The sequence below is a fragment of the Cricetulus griseus genome, chromosome 2 (assembly GCF_003668045.3).
Source record: "Cricetulus griseus strain 17A/GY chromosome 2, alternate assembly CriGri-PICRH-1.0, whole genome shotgun sequence".
Classification (NCBI taxonomy): Eukaryota; Metazoa; Chordata; class Mammalia; order Rodentia; family Cricetidae; genus Cricetulus; species Cricetulus griseus.
In genome coordinates, this window is record NC_048595.1 from 138,606,651 (window position 1) to 138,624,219 (window position 17,569).

Genomic DNA, 17,569 nt, shown 5'->3' on the forward strand with positions numbered 1-17,569 from the left:
GTTTTGTTTCGGTTTTGGGTTTTTTGTTTTGTTTTTGTTTTTGTTTTTGTTTTTTGAGACATCTTTCTGTGTAGCCCGGCTAGCCTTGAATTCATTGTGCCTCAGCTTCCATAGTTTTGTCACCATGCCCAGCTACCTTGATGGAGTTTTTGGTTTAGCGAAAGTCTCACTTCATACATCTGGTTGTCCTAGAACTCAAGTGTGTAGCTCAGGCTGCCTTCTAACTCATGCAGTCCTGCCTCACTTAGGTGCTGGAATTCAAGGTGAGAACCCACTATGCCCAGCTGCCTTAGCATTTTTAATTGAATTAAATTCAAGCATGAATGTTGAGATTTATGTGTTGATTTTGATTTGTCAAAGCCACTGTGACTTCTCACCTTTATCTCAGTGCCTGGTGTATTGCAGTTTTGTATATGAAATAAAGTTGGTTAATTCTAATGTGAGCTTGTGTTTATTTGCATAAGTGTGTCTATCACCTATAACTGACAGGAGTGTAATTCCACAAAAAGCCATGGAGCTTGAGTTATCTTCCCAGTGATAAGCATCTCATCACCTACCTATGTTGACACTGGTCATCACAAGCTATAGGCCACTTATTCTGATAAGGGTCCTCAGGTTGATACTGTTGGTGAGTTCTGGTTGTTGATTTTAAGACAACTGTTGTCTGTCTCTAAAACCTAAAGGAGATGAGAAACCTTAACGAAATCTGTACCTCCAAATACCCTGTGCCAAGGGAACTTTGAATCACAAGGGGATCTCCTCTGTAAATGGAGTTTTTAGGAATTTCCCCCACCCCTTCCAGTCTCCCACTAACAGGCAGGGACCTGTTCTCCCCTGTAGCCCCCATACTGTTAGGGTTCTGCCATATTCAAGGGAATTCCCCCTGATGCTTACCAGGGGAACCCCTGAAGAATGGGGCAATCCCAAGCAATTTGTCCCCTAATTTCATCTAAGCTATGTAAAACTTATGAAGGTGATGCTTAATGCTGTCCCTGTGGGCCTGATAGGGATGAACCACCGACCTGCCTTAGCTTATGCTTGGCCAGCCTGGACTGTCCATCAGTGCCTTGGTAGAGGACTTTTGTCTTCAGCACTCTGCCTATTTAGACTTCAGAAACAGTGGCCCAGGCTTCTGTGAAACTGGCCCCAGTTCTCTCCCAGGAAGATGGACGTCACTTAATTGTACAAGCTGCTGGACCCAGCCTGGCAAAAGCAAGCCTTGAGAAAGGACTTACCTCATCTTTCCTCAACCTACTTCAATGAACTTTTCTTGTGTGTACTCTATTTTATTTTGGTATTTATTTATTTATTTATTTATTTATTTATTTATTTATTTATTTTTGAGACAGGATTTCTCTGTGTTGCAGTCTTTTTTGTTGTTGGTGGTGGTGGTTTTTCGAAACAGGGTTTCCCTGTGTAGCTTTGAAGCCTGACCTGGAACTTGTTCTTGTAGACCAGGCTGATCTAGACCCGCTGGGATTAAAGGTATGCGCCACCAAGGCCTGGTTGTAATTCATGCATTTTAAAGCCAGTAAATATCCTTTGTTATTTTAATTATTCATCTTACCATATATGGAAATGCCATCATTGACATAACCAGGACATTGTTTTATTGTTTTTTTTCTGCCACTTTAAGCAACTCATTGAATTTTTTCCCATTATAAACAATTCTTTATTTTTGAGGTAGGGCCTCAAGTAGCCCAGGATGCTGCTACCTTCCAAGTGCTAGCCTCATCATGCCCAGTTAGCCTCTAGACAACCCTTTTATGAACACCCTTGAAAGAAAGAAAAACACTGTGTGTGATGTTTTGTTTATTTACTTTTTATATTTGTGGTGCTAGGACCTCCAGCATGCTAGCACTCTGCCAAATGAGCTAAATTCCCAAGTCCCCCTGTTCTCTGTTCTGTTTCCTTAAGATAAATGCTGAAGATACACACACACACACACACACACACACACACACACACACACACACACACACACACACACACGGTTTTCTGTGTGTATGTGAGAGTGTGTTTATGTGCATTTCTATCATTATCTAATGCACATGTGTGTATCACAGAGAGTGTGTAGAGGCCAAAGGATAGCTTGCTGGGAGTAGGTTCTTTCCACCAAGTAATGAAACTTCTTTTCCTAGTTTTTGTTTGTTTTTATTTTTATTTTTGTTTGTTTTTTACAGGACCTTTAAATGCCAGGAATTTACAAAGTAGGGTAAACTGACTGGCCAGTAAGCCCCAGGGTTTTGCCTGCCTCTGCACAGGAATTACAAGCACACCCTAACTCAGCCTCACCACCACACCTGTCTTTTTTGATGTGAGCTCTGGGGATCCACCTCACCTGAGCTCTGGGGAGCCACCTCACCTGGGAGGCTAAGACAGGAGGCCTTGGAAGTTCAAGGCCAGTCTAGGCTACAGAGAATGTCTCAAAGAAAGACACTCCAACCCATGAAAGCCAACCAAACCTCACTTACTAAGCACCCTAAAGGGAAATTTGTTTTTATAGTAAATTAGGAAAAAGAAATAAGCTGGGCATTGGTGGTGCATGCCTTTAATCCCAAAATGGGAGGCAGAGGCAGGCGGATCTCTGAGTTTGAGGCCAGCCTGGTCTACACAGCCGAGTGCCAGGATAGGCTCCAAAGCTACACAGAGAAACCCTGTCTCAAAAAACAAGAAGAAGAAGAAGAAGAAGGAGGAGAAGGAGAAGGAGAAGGAGAAGGAGAAGGAGAAGGAGAAGGAGAAGGAGAAGGAGAAGGAGAAGGAGGAGAAGAAGAAGAAGAAGAAGAAGAAGAAGAAGAAGAAGAAGAAGAAGAAGAAGAAGAAGAAAAATATATATAAAACAAAAGCTGGCTCACTGATTTACAAAGTCAATTTTTAAAACATAAATATTAAACCAGACATGGTGGCCCAGTCCTATAATCCTTGCTCTTGTAAGGTAGACATAGTAGGAAATCCAAGGCCAGGTAAGCTTGAAGTCAGCCTGGACTATGAGACCTTGTCTCAGACTTAAAACAACAACAACAAAAATACCACAAATATAATAGAATAAAAAGGTATCAAAAAACAATTTTTTAAAAAGGGTTATAACAGAAAAAGTTACCAAAAAATAAATAAATAAGTACTATGGTCCAAACATTTGTGTCAGCTCAGAACCTGTATATTATATTCCAAGGTCAAGAGATTAAGGAGTGGGGTCTCTGTGAGACTAGAGGGACTCAGCCTGGCTGCTCTTCCAAAGGAACAGACTTCAGTCCCCAACTCCCACTGTGGGTGCCTCACAGCCATCTGTAACTCCAGCTCCAGGGGATCCAATGGACCACCTGCACTCAGGTGAAACACATTCATGGGAAGCTCCAAGGATGATCAGCAGTTCAGGGGCAGTCTCAACTATGCCAACCGTGGCTACATGAAATCCTGCCTAAATAATAAGTAAATAGAGTGGCTGTGGCATCACTGACTGGCTCTGGGAGATTGACTTTTCAAATAAACTTTTTTTTTCTGTAGTCTAGTGTGTGGAGGGATGGATAGATAAGCAGAAAGACTGACAGAAGACAGACATTTTGATGTAGTTGCAGGTTAACCAGAGTGCTTCTTATGCTAGGCAATTGCTTTACCATGGAGATACATTCCTTACTCTTGAAATACATAGAGTATACATTAAAAATAATAATGATAAAGCTGCCTTCATTTTGGAAGAAAAGATTAACAGTTTAACCCCAGTCATCAATGATTTTTCCCAAGGACCTTTTTAGGAAAAGGTCCTGTTCTTATCTTTTCTCCACTAGTTAGGAACCACTTATACCCTTTTCCCTTCCACAAGAGCATATAAAAGAGGCAAAACTAAAAACAATAGTGTTTCTCTTCTGAGAGAACTCTTAATTCTCTTAAAGCATTACTTAATTTGCAAAAGCTTAAGTTTACATGCATATTTTCAGGGAAACATCACAATGTACTCTTCTAGCCCGTGCCTTTTAATCCATTCTCTATAGAAGCTAGTAATCTTTTCAAAATGCAAATGTGATCTTGTCACCCACCCACACATGATCCTGATCCTTTCCTTCCTTAAACCCTACAAGGTTTCCATTATCTTTCCATGACCAGCATATCAAAATGCTTTAAAGAGCTGACATGGTAGTGCATGTCTGTAATTTCAGCCTTTGGGAATCTGAGGCAGGAGGATGGCCACGTGTGGCTACACAGGAAGACCCTGTTTCAAAACAACAGACAACCCCCATGTTGTATACATAAATAAACAGCACCTTATCGGTGAATTCATGTTTTCAGTTTCAATGTGGAATTAAAAGGAGTTGGTGAGATGGCTCTGATGACCCAAGGACTGAGTTAGTCCTCAGAACCCATGTGATGGTGGGAAAGAGCCAGTTCCCTCCCTAATAGTGTCCTCTTGTGGCGTACACATGCACTGGGACACAAGTATGCCTCCACACACAGAATTAAAAAATTAAAAGTCTAAATTAAAACTTATATTAAAATTTTAATGCTGGGCCTGGAGAGATAGCTCAGTGGTTATGAGCACTGACTGCTCTTCCAGAGGACCAGGGTTCAATTCCCAGCACCCATTTGGTGGTGGCTTACAGTTCCTCTGGTTAACAGCCATAACTCCAGTTCCAGGGCACCTGACACCCTCCTCTGACTTCTACAGGCAATAGACATGCACTTGCATATATCCAGGCAAAGCATATACATAAAATAAATCTAAAAAAATTATAATGCTAAGCTAACCATTGTATGATTTCAGTTTCTCTGCAACCACAAGAGCTCATTGTATTCTGAGAGGGATGAAGGAAAAGTAAACTGCCTTTGTGTATATGGATCATATAAAAGTAGATTATTTTACAATGTGGAATTTTATATAAGCCAGAAAAAAATGAGACCAGAATTCCCACAGCAGTGAAGGGTTTGTGATGGTTTAAATAAGAACGGCCCCCATAGTTCATATATTTGAATGCTTAGTCTTCAGGGAATGGTACTTCTTGAGAAGGATTAGGAGGTGTGGCTTTGTTGGAGTAGGTGTGGCTTTGTTGGAGGAAGCATGTCACTAGGGGTGGACTTTGAGGTTTCACAAGCCCAAGCCAGGCCCAGTGTTGCTTACCTTCCTGCTGCCTGTGGATCCAGATGTAGAACTCTCAGCTACCTCTCTAGCACCATGTCTGCCTGTGTGTTACCATGCTCTGCCATGATGATAATGGACCAAACCTGTGAAACTGAAAGGCAGCCCCAATGAAGTGTTTTCTTTTATAAGAGATGCTGTGGTCATAATGTCTCTTCCCAGACAGGTTAGATAACACTTTTTTAGTGAAAATCATGATCATTGTTACTGTTTGTTTTAAGACAAAAGCTTATCCTATGATCTCTCTCTCTCTCAAAGGGTTTCTCTTTGTAGCTTTGGAGCCTGTCCTGGAACTCACTCTATAGACCAGGCTGGCTTCGAACTCACAGAGACCCACCTGCCTCTGCCTCTGCCTCTCAAGTGCTGGGATTAAAGGCATGAGACTACTCATCATGTATTTTTAACTGCCTCAAACTCCTGTTCCTCTTGCCACGCCTCCCAACGGTGAGGATTACAGGAATAATCTCACCATGTTTGGCCACATTATTGATTTCTATTCATCAGGAGGCTGAACCTTAAGATTTCTTCACAGATACTGTTTGGCTCACAGACTGGTTGCCTGGGGAGGTAACTTGGCTCTTTTCAGTAGCCACAGATGCCACAGTAGTTCCTCTTTCTCGTGAATTCTTAAGTGCAAACCAGTTACCTTCATAAAGCTTAGGTAAGAAAACATGGAAGAGAGGAAGAGGATACAGTGGATGACAAAAAGTCCAGGCTTTCTACACAAATTCAGGCAGCAATTTGATAGGGGGTTTTCATCCTAAATAGGGTAACTCTTGTCTCCCTTAATTTGGAGATAATGTTACAATTTAAAAAAAAAAATACTACACAGAGAGAGAGACAAAGAAAATACACTTCAAAAACATATCTATCAAGGTTTGTGGTACATGTCCGTAATCTCATCACTTCAGAGGCTGACGACAAAGCCAACTTGAGCTATGCAGTACGATCCCACCTTCCAAACCAATGCTAAGCAGAAAGAAAATCATAGTATTTGCACTCCACCTATCTTACAGATCCATAGAAAGCAACAACAAAAACCAACAATAAAACAAAAAGCAACCAGCATGAAAACAGCACAAAAACAGCCATGGAGACAAATAGAATAGAATAAAATGACCCAGAAACAAACCCATAGTAACTATAGCCATCTGATCTTATTTATTGATTCTTTATTTTAGACAAGGTCTCATGTAACCCAGGCTAACCTTGAACACATTATGTAGCCAAGGGTGACTTTTAATTTCTGGTTTTCCTGCCTCCACCTCTCAAATGCTAGAATACAGGTGTAGACACACCACTGTCCTTTGCTTAATTTTCTTTTTCTTTTTGTAAACTCACAAATTCCAAACTCTGACAGAACAGTAGCCTAGGAGCAAGGTTTGTTGTTGTTTTACTTTGTTTTGTTTTGTTTTGTTTCCTTGCTATGTGGACCAAGATGGCCTCAAATTTGTGAGATCTATCTGCCTGTGCACCTAAATGCTGACATGTGCCACCATGTCCAGCTAAAGAAAATGTTTTATAAAACAAAAGAAAATGTTTTATACAGCAAAATGTTCTGGGCCTGTAGGGGACAGTGGAAGCCACGCCCAATAAGGAGTAGAAACAGCCAGCTTACCATGAAGTTTATGCATATAGTCAACAAGTCACTTAACGCCTTTTCTAAGCTCTATTGTATATCAGAAGTCAGGATTTAGGACTGAGATGACTCAGCCCATAAAGACACTTGCTGCACAGGCTGATGATCTGAGTTCCATCCACACAAGAGAAGGAGAGACCCAACTCCTAAAAGCTGTCTTCTCTACATGTGTATGCTCCTTCCCACAATAAATACATATTTTTGTTTTCTAAAGGAATTAATAAATAAGACTGTCCCAACTCCCTAGAAAATTGAACTTCACTAATGATGAAAAACATCCAAATTAGTAATGACAGAGAGCTAGCTCACTGATAAGATTGCTTTCCTGTACTTGAGATTCTAGGTTCCATCTCCAACAGCAAAAATAATTATGAAGGTTAAATGTTAATAGATTTATAATAAGTTGCTATGGAAACATAGACTGCTGCTAGTAGCTTGAAAAATGAAATACTCTTTTTTTCTTCTTTTTGGAGACGGGTCTTCTTTTTGATAACTCACATCAACCTGAACTTTACAATATAGCACACCTGAATTCAGAGCAATGCTCCTGCCTCAGCCTCCTAGATGCTGGCATTACAGGCATGAGTTACTGTACCCAGATTAGAAAGAAAGCTTTGAAGCCCAGCTTTTAGATACAAGTGAGAGCTGGGCGGTGGTGGTGCTTGCCTTTAATCCCAGCACTCGGGAGGCAGAGGCAGGTGGAGTTCGAGACCAGCCTAGTCTACAAGAGCTAGTTCCAGGATGGCCTCCAATGCTACAGAGAAACCCTGTCTCAACAGTGTATTTGGAGTGTAGGGTAAACACTTTTGGTGAGGGGAGGTGATCAAGTACAAGAGACTAACAAGGGGCTTGGGATTGGAGTCCAGTGACAGAAAGTTTGCCTCGAATGCAGGAAGCCCTGGGTTTAGTCCAAAACAAAACAATAATAGCTTTAATTTTACCCTGGTAAGATAAAATGAGGAAACTGAATGGTTTTTAGACACAGGGCTGACTACATCAGCCACCCTTACGGATATCATACTAATTATATGGTCATCAATCAATTCCATTTTTAACTTGACCTTGATGTAGATTCACTTGCCAGGAAGAAATTTCCATTGGAAATGAGGTGTGTTGCCTTGCCACATTTGTTGATTTGAAAAGGAATGAAGCAACTGTTTCTTCTATAACTTAGTTTGAGATGGTGTACATGAATCTAACATGTTTCAGAGTTGATCATCAGGTGCAGTTTAGAGGGCTGTGCATGCCTGACTTGCAGATCTGAGAAATACAGCACTAACCCTCACCAATTCCAGTCCTGCCCAAGAAGCTTGAGACTCTGTGGAACTCGGTGGATTAACTCCTCATGGGGACACTGAGAATTCTCTAGTCTTTCTCCTGTCTCTCTTCTTATTTACTTTGTGTGTGTGGTACTAACCTAGTGACTCTCACACACTAGGCAAGACCCTTACAACTCAACAATCAAAACAGCAATAGTTTCATAAGATGGCATTCATACTTTAAAAATTCTTAATGTGTCCCATTTAGGAGGCAGAGGCAGGAAGATGAGGTGTTCAAGGTCATTTTCAGCTACATGGAAAGTTTAGGTCCAGCCTGTGATCCTGACTCAAGGGGGAGGAGGGGCTATATGCAAAAGGCATATGAAAATCTGCAATTTTGTAAGCTAATTAGGTTTAATCCAACAATTTAATGCATAATGATAAATGAACAACAATAATAGCTAATGTCATTAGCCCAACTTCCAATTAGTGAAGTGGAGCTCTTCGTGATCCACTCATAAAAGGTTCCCCTCAAACACTTGACCTTTCTCTCCCAGCGAGACTCAAGCAGACCTGTTGTGTACTGCCTAGCACAGTGGTGCACACTTATAGGCACAGCACTCAGGAGACCGAGGCAGGAGAATCTCAAGTTTGACACTAGCCTGGCCTGCATAGTGAAACCCTGTCTACAAAGGAAAACAAAACCCAAACTAGACAGCTATGCACCTGGCTGGGCCAAGTAGTGGAAGGAAAAGAAAACACAGTTGCAAGGTATCTGCCTTCAATTTTTTTTGAAAGGCTATATTTTTAAAAGCTTACAAAATAGTAGGTTTCTCTATGGCTTTTTCCATACATCCTTTATTTTGTTAGCTCTGCCTTCTACCCATTCATCTTCCTTAGCCCCTTAACACTACCTCCACTTAAACATTTCCATCCATGGCAATATAATTTTTTGAGACAGGGTCTCTGTATGTTGTCCTAGCTATCCTGCAACTCTCTATGTAGACCAGGATGGTCTACAGAAATTTCCCTCCCTGCCTCCTCTCCTCCAAGTCCCTCCCCCCATCCTTCTCCCCTGCTGTCCACTCCCTCTCTCTCCCCTTCAGAAAAGTGCAGGCCTTCCACTATGTGGAACTATGGGATCTTAGATTCTGTTAATAAGCCAATTAATAGGGTTGGGAGGGGGAAACTGGCACAAGCCGTTAATCCCTGTACTCAGGAGGCAGAGGCAGGCAGATCTGAGTTCACATAGCCAGCCTGGTCTATAAAGTAAGTTCCAGAGCTACACAGAGAAATCCTGTCTCAACCTCCCCCCATTAATAAATAATAAAGATGTTTTATAAATGGGTAGTTATTGGATCTGAAGCCTGGAAATACCAAAACAAAGTACAATATTCCTTGAGAAGTCTTTATGTATATTCACAAACATTTATTGAGGGTCATTGCTCCAGCTTGGTAAGGTCAGAGGATGCATAGACATTAACCACAGAAGGAAATGGTATGTTCTAGAAAGAATAAAGAGAACAGGTGTTTGAAAGGGGCACAAAGTATAAGGCCATGAGGGTGACCAAAGAGTGAAATTGTCTTGGAATCAGCCACATTTGCAGTGAAAGGAGCTGGCATTGGATAATTCAGAAGCTGAATATGGACGAGAAATAACTATTGGGACATGGGGAGGGATTTTTAAACAAGGAATTGGCATAACAACTTGCTTTTAGATGGGAAACTCCAGACCGTCTTGTAAAACGGGATGGAACCAAACACTGGGAGAGTGTCACCTGTGACAGCATCACAGTAGAACAGGGTCACCTATGATGACATCACAGTAGAACAGGGTCACCTATGACGACATCACAGTAGAACAGGGTCACCTTTGATGACATCACAGTAGAACAGGGTCACCTGTGACAGCGTCACAGTAGAACAGGGTCACCTTTGATGACATCACAGTAGAACAGGGTCATCTATGATGGTGTCACAGTAGAACAGGGTCACCTATGAGGGTTTCATAATAGAACAGGTAAGAAACAAACCATATGTCCAGCGGGCATTTAGAAGATGGTATGCACTAGAAACCTTTCAACATATATTTGGAAATTACTAATTTATAGCAAGTCATTAAAATAGATGAAAGAAACAAAGGAAAACACACCAAGTAGTAAGAGACAGAGAATTTATTTTTTGCAGTACTAGAGCTTAAACACAGGGCTTTGTGCATGTTAGGCAAGCACTGTACAGTTGAAACATCACCTTATCCCATAGGTAGAGAACTCAGACATGGGAGATGGTGTTACATAAGGAAAAGGTGAGATAGGAGACCTTGAGGTAATCCCAAATCTGATAATCATTTTTGAAAGTCCCTTTTTGTATCTTGAGTTGAGTCTTCCATACTTCTGAGCCTGTTTCTTCCATTCTGTCTTGAAGAAAAAAGCAGCCATTCTTCATCTTGCATGTAGTAGCCCTCCCTATGCTCAAATACTATTAAGAAACCTAGCAGTCTTCTAATATCTGGAATTATTAGAACTGAAGTGGCTGGATTCACCTGTGAGGGATTTGTTTCCTAACTAAATCACTTGATGTGGAAGACCCACTTTTAATCTGCATCTTTTGAGGTGGGGAGATTGGTCTTTAATCTGGACCACACCTTCTGCTGACAGCCTATATATGAAGGACATGGAAGCAAGAAGCTTGCTCTCTGCCTGCTAGCTCTCAGTGCAAGTCCATTCTTTCCTGGCATTAGAGCCTACTTCTTCGGAATTCTGGCATATACGGAAGGTGAGCTGAGACAATCAGCCTTGTGAACTAAACAACTAGAAATAAAACTACCAAATAATCCAATAAAATATGGGGTACAGATCTAAACAGAATTCTCAACAGAGGAATCTCAAATGGTGGAAAGATACTTAGGGGAATGCTCAACATCCTTAGTCATCAGGGAAATGCATATCAAAACCACTCTGAGATTCCATCTTAAACCTGTCAGAATGGCTAAGATCAAAAACATCAGTGACAGCTTATGCTGGAGAGGATGTGGAGAAAGGGGAACACTCCTCCATTGCTGATGGGAGTGCAAACCTGTATAGCCCCTGTGGAAGTCAGTATGTCGATTTTTCAGAAAAATAGGGATCAACCTACCTCAAGACTCTGCAATACCACTGTTGGGCATATACCTAAAGGAGGCACAGTCACACCACAAGGACATTTGCTCATCTATGTTCATAGCAACATTATTCGTAATAGTCAGATCTTGGAAACAACCTAGATGCCCCTCAACCAAAGAATGGATAAAGAAAATGTGGTACATTTACACAATGGAGTACTACTCAGCTGTAAGAAACAATGACACCCTAAAATTTGCAGGCAAATGGACAGAACTAGAAAAAGAAAAAATCCCAGTGAGGTAATCCAGACCCAGAAAGACAAATATAGTATGCACTCATTCACAAGTGGATACCAGACATAAAGAAAAAGATACCCAGTCTACAATCCACAACCCCAGAGAAGCTAGAATTCTCTTCCAGAAACAGATGAAAGCAGATGTAGAAATCCACAACTAACCAATGGGCCAAGCTCCTGGAGTACAATCGAAGCGAGGGAGGACCGATAATATGAACAAAGGAGTCAAGACCATGATGGAAAAACCCACAGACTCAGCTGACCTGAGCTAGTGAGAGATCACTGACTCAGGTCTGACAAATGGAGAACCTGCACAAGACCGAATTAGACTCCCTTAATATAGGTGACAACGGTGCAGCAGGGACAACATATGAAGCCACTGGCAGTGGGTCCAAGATCTAACTCTAATGCACAAACTGACTTAGTGGAGCACATTCTATATGGAGAGATACCTTCCTCAGCCTAGACACAGGGGTGTCGGGGTGGGGAGGTGCCTTGGTCCTGCCTCAACTAGATGATGGGACAGACTTAGTAGACTTCCTAGGGGAGGCCTTACCCTCTCTGTGGAGTAGATGGGAGGTATAGTAGGAGGAAGATGGGGGGGGGGCAAGGAGAGAAGGGGGGAACTGGAATTGGAATGTAAAAAGGAAATAAATTAAAAAAAAATCTGCGTTGTTTTCCCCTGCACTAGTTAGGCCAAGAGCTTCTGGACATTCTCCTGTTTCTACCGACCATCAAGGGGCACTGGGATTAAGGAAGCCCACAATCAAGTCTGGCTTTCTGTGAGCCCTGAGGCTTGAACATGGGTCTTTATAGTTGTGAGGTAAGCACTTTACCCATGTATATAATGTGTTTTGATCACATTCACTTCCCATTACCCTTTTGTGTCCCCAGCTACCCCTGCTTATCGCTCAGCTTTTTATTTCAAGGGCACTATGCCAGGTGTGAGTTAACTGACAGCTACTGCTGGGCAATGTGATGGTAAGATTTCTAATTTATCAAAAAAAATGTGAACAGAAATTGTTTGACTTGTGCAGTGTCACGGCAGATGGTTTACTGTGAATCTGGGATACAGGAGGAAGAACAAGTAGCCTATGGTAACCTATGTTTACCACAAAAAAAAAAAAAAAAAAAGAGCAACCTAGTGTGGTGATGACACACACCTATAATTCCAGGGTCAGGAGTTGGGTGGCATATCAAGTTTGAAGCTAGCCCATGAGACTGTCGAAAAACCAATTCAATTTTTAAAAAATTAAAGCAGGAATAAAAGAAAAAGGAAAAGTTCCTGTGAGATGCTTCGGTTCCACTCTAGTAAGTGACAATTCTTATGAGAAAAAAGAGAGCCTTTGCTCACTTTATAGGTCATAAGGACACCAGAAAGTCTTAGAAGTCATGGTCCTGTTTATCTATCTACTCACCCACTCATTTGGCCCGATTACCCACACTCTATTTTTAGTGGCTCCTGGCAATTGGGCGATTGTCAATCTGCACAATTGCAACGCTGTCCCAAAATGTCACTGCAAGAGTTGTTACCTGTTGTTTTTGCCTTGATGTGCCTCAGAAGACACTTGATTCAGCTTAGAAGTCAACAACAACAACAAAAATAACAGTGTTTGGAGACTAATTAAAGAACTGGGCAGCTTTTTAGAAGTTCCAGGAGAGAGCTAGGAACACAGCTCCGGGGTCCCTAGCCTGCACTAAGCCCTGAGTTCAATCTTCAGCACCTTGTAAATTGGGCTTGGTTGTGTGTGCCTGTCAGCCCAGCACACAGGAGGATTGGGAAGGAGTTCAAGGCCACCCTGAGATACACAGATTGCCTCAAAAAACAAATGGAACAGCCGAGCGTTGGTGGTCCACGCCTTTAATCCCAGCACTCGGGAGGCAAAGGCAGGTGGATCTCTGTGAGTTTGAGACCAGCCTAGTCTACAAGAGCTAGTTCCAGGACAGTCTCCAAAGCCACAGAGAAACCCTGTCTCAAAAAACCAAAACAAACAAACAAACAAACAAACAAACAAAACAAAACAAAACAAAAAACCAAAAACCAAAAACCAAACAAACCAAAAAACAAATGGAACAACTAACACAAACAAGAACAAAGTTAATCAGTTACTCCCTTCTTTTTGTTTTATTTCATTTTTGCTTGAGAAAGGGTCTCACTATGCAACCCAAGATTACAGGTTCCACACCCAAATTTTGTTCGGGTTTAACCCTAACATTCTTTGTAGACATTCTGAATTTCAAATAGATCCAATCAACCCTGAATAATGAGGCCCTCTTCCTTACTGGCAGGCCTGCTTTTCTTTGAAGTGACTTGCATTTTCACTACTGGGACGCCCTCCAGCCCAGGTCTGATACACTATCACAATCTAAGGAACCCCACCAGGCACCCCCTACTTTCCCGCCACAGGATCCTGTGACTCACCTTTAGAAATGCAAGCAGTGGTCTAGCACTCACCTTTCACCATGCAGTTGCAAATACAAATGCATTTCTTTTTTTCTTTTTCTTTTTCTTTTTTGGACACAACAGGTTTTCATAAATATTTGTCCAACATTACTTTTAAAAATTTCCCAGGGAAACAGCAAACAGTTTGGCTCTGCTCTTTCCCCAGAAATCGTTTTTTTTTGTTGTTGTTGTTTGTTTGTTTGTTTGAGGACCTTTTGTAGGTGGAGGATGATGTGTGCAGGAAGACTCATCGTTTGGATACTCTGATGTGTAGGGGTCCCTTCAGCACTCCCCCCCCACCCACCCAGCTTTGATTGGCAAACTTCTGGCCTTAGCTGGACAGCCTTAGAGAAGGTTCACCAAGTGTGTTCACACCTGACACAGGGATGGCAGGGATGATGTCTCTGTGTCAGGCTCAGAGTGACCACAAAAGGCTCTGCCTCCAGAGACACTTGGATTGGCTGGCCATCACATCCATTCTGAGACCAACCAAAGTAATAAACTGTGGCCTCTTGAATCACACCTTCTCTCTCTCTCTCTTTCTCTCTTTCTCTCTCTCTCTCTCTCTCTCTCTCTCTCTCTCTCTCTCTCTCTCTCTCTCTCATTCATTCATTCTCCAAGACAGGGTTTCTCTGTGTAGCTCTGACTACCCTGAAACTCACTCTGTATATCAGGCTGGCCTCAAACTCACAGAGTTCCACCTGCCTCTGTCTCCCTAGTGCTGGGACTAGAGGTGTGTGTTACCACCCTGTGATCTGTTAGCTTTGCAGTTACAAGGATTGCACTAAAGCCTTACCTGTTATGCAAGTGCTAGGGAATGGGCTACACCTCCATTCCTATTTTTTAGTTCTTTACCATGCACCAAGTATTTATTGTCTATCTCTGAAAGTTTCCTAAATACTGACAATTATGGGCTGCAATTTAGTTATCAATAATGGAAAATTGAAAAACTACAGAAGGCATCATTTCATGCTATTTTATGAATGAAATAAAGGCACTGGATCAAGTATGAAAGCCTTTTGTTGTTGTTTTGATACAGAGCCACCCTAAATTTCGCAGGCTGGCTCAGCACTCCTGGATCCCCTCTGTCTCCGACTCTTTAATGCTGGGACTGAAGGTGTGCATCCTGAGTCTTACTGGGTTCTTTTTTGGGGGGAGGGTATTGAGACAGAGTTTCTCTGTGGCTTTGGAGCCTGTCTTAGAATTCACTTTGAAGACCAGGCTGGCCTCAAACTTACAGAGATCTGCCTGCCTCTGCCTCCTGAGTGCTTGGATTAAAAGCATGCACCATCATCACCCAGCATCTTACTGGGTTCTTTTTACTTAATTGTTTTCTATTTTTTATTTTTTCCTTTTCATGTTTTGTTGCTTTTATTTGTCTCTTGGGACAGAGTTGTACTCCTGTAGCCTAGACCATTCTCAAATTGGCAAAGTAGCTGAGCATGACCTTGAATTCCTGATTCTCCTGCCTTCACCTCCCAATTGCTGAAATTAAGGCCTGGGGCACACATGACTTGATTTCCACTTATTCCTGACTCCTTGATTTACTCTCCTTCTGGCCAGATCTCAAGTTGATATCAACTGTTTCCACAGCAAACACCCCCTCCCCACCCCACCCAAGACACACCTAGACACCCCCACCTTCCCACCACACCCCAAGACACACCTAAACCCCCCTACCTCCCTAGCCCAGACCAAGAGGAGACACACCTAAATTCCTACAGAAATGTTTCTCTAGGGATGACTGCACTGAACTGATCCCACATCTGGATACTTGTTTTATCCTTGCTTACAGAGAGCCTAGCATTCTACTTGGAGCTATGGTTGCCTCTGAACATCAAAGTGTCGGGGACTACAAAGGACCCAACACTGAGGCAGTTTCAGGTCTGGAACCTTTTCAGTCTGAGAGACCATCACCCCCAAGAGACCCTAAGCAAAGCATCTGCTTAGTTTTCTGAGCCCCAGTCTCCTTTTCTATAGGAAAAGAGTGGTTCCTTATAGCTTAAAAGGCACACCAAACCATTCTCCACAGCTAAAGACACATTACCATTCTGCTGTCCTCAGTTAAAAGTAAAGGCAGTATGTTGGGCATGGTGGCCATACTTAAAATCTCAGCACTCTGAAGCAGAGAGGTCAAGGCCAGCTTGGGCTACACAAAACCCTGCCAAGCTCAAAAATAAAGAAAAAAAAAAAAAAAAAAAGACAGAGACTAGCCAGGCGGTAGTTGCATTCGCCTTTAATCCCAGCACTCAGGAGGCAGAGGCGGGAGGATCTCTGTGAGTTCAAGGCCAGCCTGGTCTACAGAGCAAGTGCAGGACAGTCTCCAAAGCTACAGAGAAACCTTGTCTTGGAAAAAAAAGACAGAGACTAAACAAAAGTATGATTTATTTAAAGGACAGCGCTGTTTTAAAGACTAAGCCATTGGTCTTTCACATGCCAGTGTTCAGTCACTTTCAGTTGAAAGGTGACTACTTTGGGGACTGATGAGATGATTCATTCAGTAGAAGCACTACTGCCAAGCTTGATGACCTCAGTTCAGTCCAGGATGAAGAAGTGATATCCCCAAGTTCTTTGATCACTTGTACTCTGCTCAGTGGCACTCACCTCCCCCACAACACACACACACACACACACACACACACAAAGGAAAAAAAAAGAGATACTCTGAAGGCATTTGATTACTGAAGAAAGGACTACAGGAATCAGCACTTTTTAGATGTCACAACAGAGTCATGTTGAGGGAGGCAATGAGGATAGCAAAGCCAGCAGGAGAATCTCGGGGAAATGTTCGGCTAAGATGGACTTTATATGCTCTTGACTTTCCCATTGTACATAGAGAGAGGAGGGAAAAGTGGGTGTTCCATTCTTTTGTTGTTTTTGCTGTTTGGATTATTTTTTTTTTGTTTTCTTTTTTTTTTTTTTTTTGAGATTTGGCTTTACTATGTATCACTGGATAGCCTTGAACTCATGACAAATGCCTGCCGCAGCCTGCTGAGTTCCACTCTATCTTGTAATATTTCTAGGACCCAGGATTCAAGTGAGTATCCAGCCAAGATTTTGTGCATTAGCCTGGGAATTTCACCCTTAACAGTGTTTCTGAAAGAAAAAAAAAATGCATTCTATCTTCCAAAGAGCCAATCCTTAAATGCATTTTTGGAATGCAATCTGTTGGAAAATGAAATAGCAGGGAAGCCTGTATAAGTTAGCTTTCCAAAAAAGTTTGGAGGTAAAAGCAAATCAACTACTATGAAAAACTTATTTCTAATGGGGACTAAATTTTTCAGTGCTATCTTGGGTAGATTTTGGAAGGATCAAGGCTCTAAATATATAGACGTGGCTTATGGATTAAGAAAATAAGTAGACACTAAGACCTTAAAGTTTGATCATGTTTAAAGATCATGGAAACTTTTTCTTGCAGCCCTGGAATCTACTAGAGTAGCCTCCACTTGCCCACAGTCAACCATGGATGAAGATATTAATAGAAAAATTCCAGAAATAAATCAGTCTATACATTTGCTTGCTTGTGTGTTTGTTTTTTGAGACAGGGTTTCTCTGTGTAGCCCTGGCTGTCCCAGAACTCACTATGTAAACCAGGCTGACCTAAAATCAGAGATCTGCCCGAGCTTTCTCAGGTAAGCCAAGACCACATGGAGATACACAGATTAATAGAAATGGGTTAATAATTAAGAGAGAGCTAGCCAATA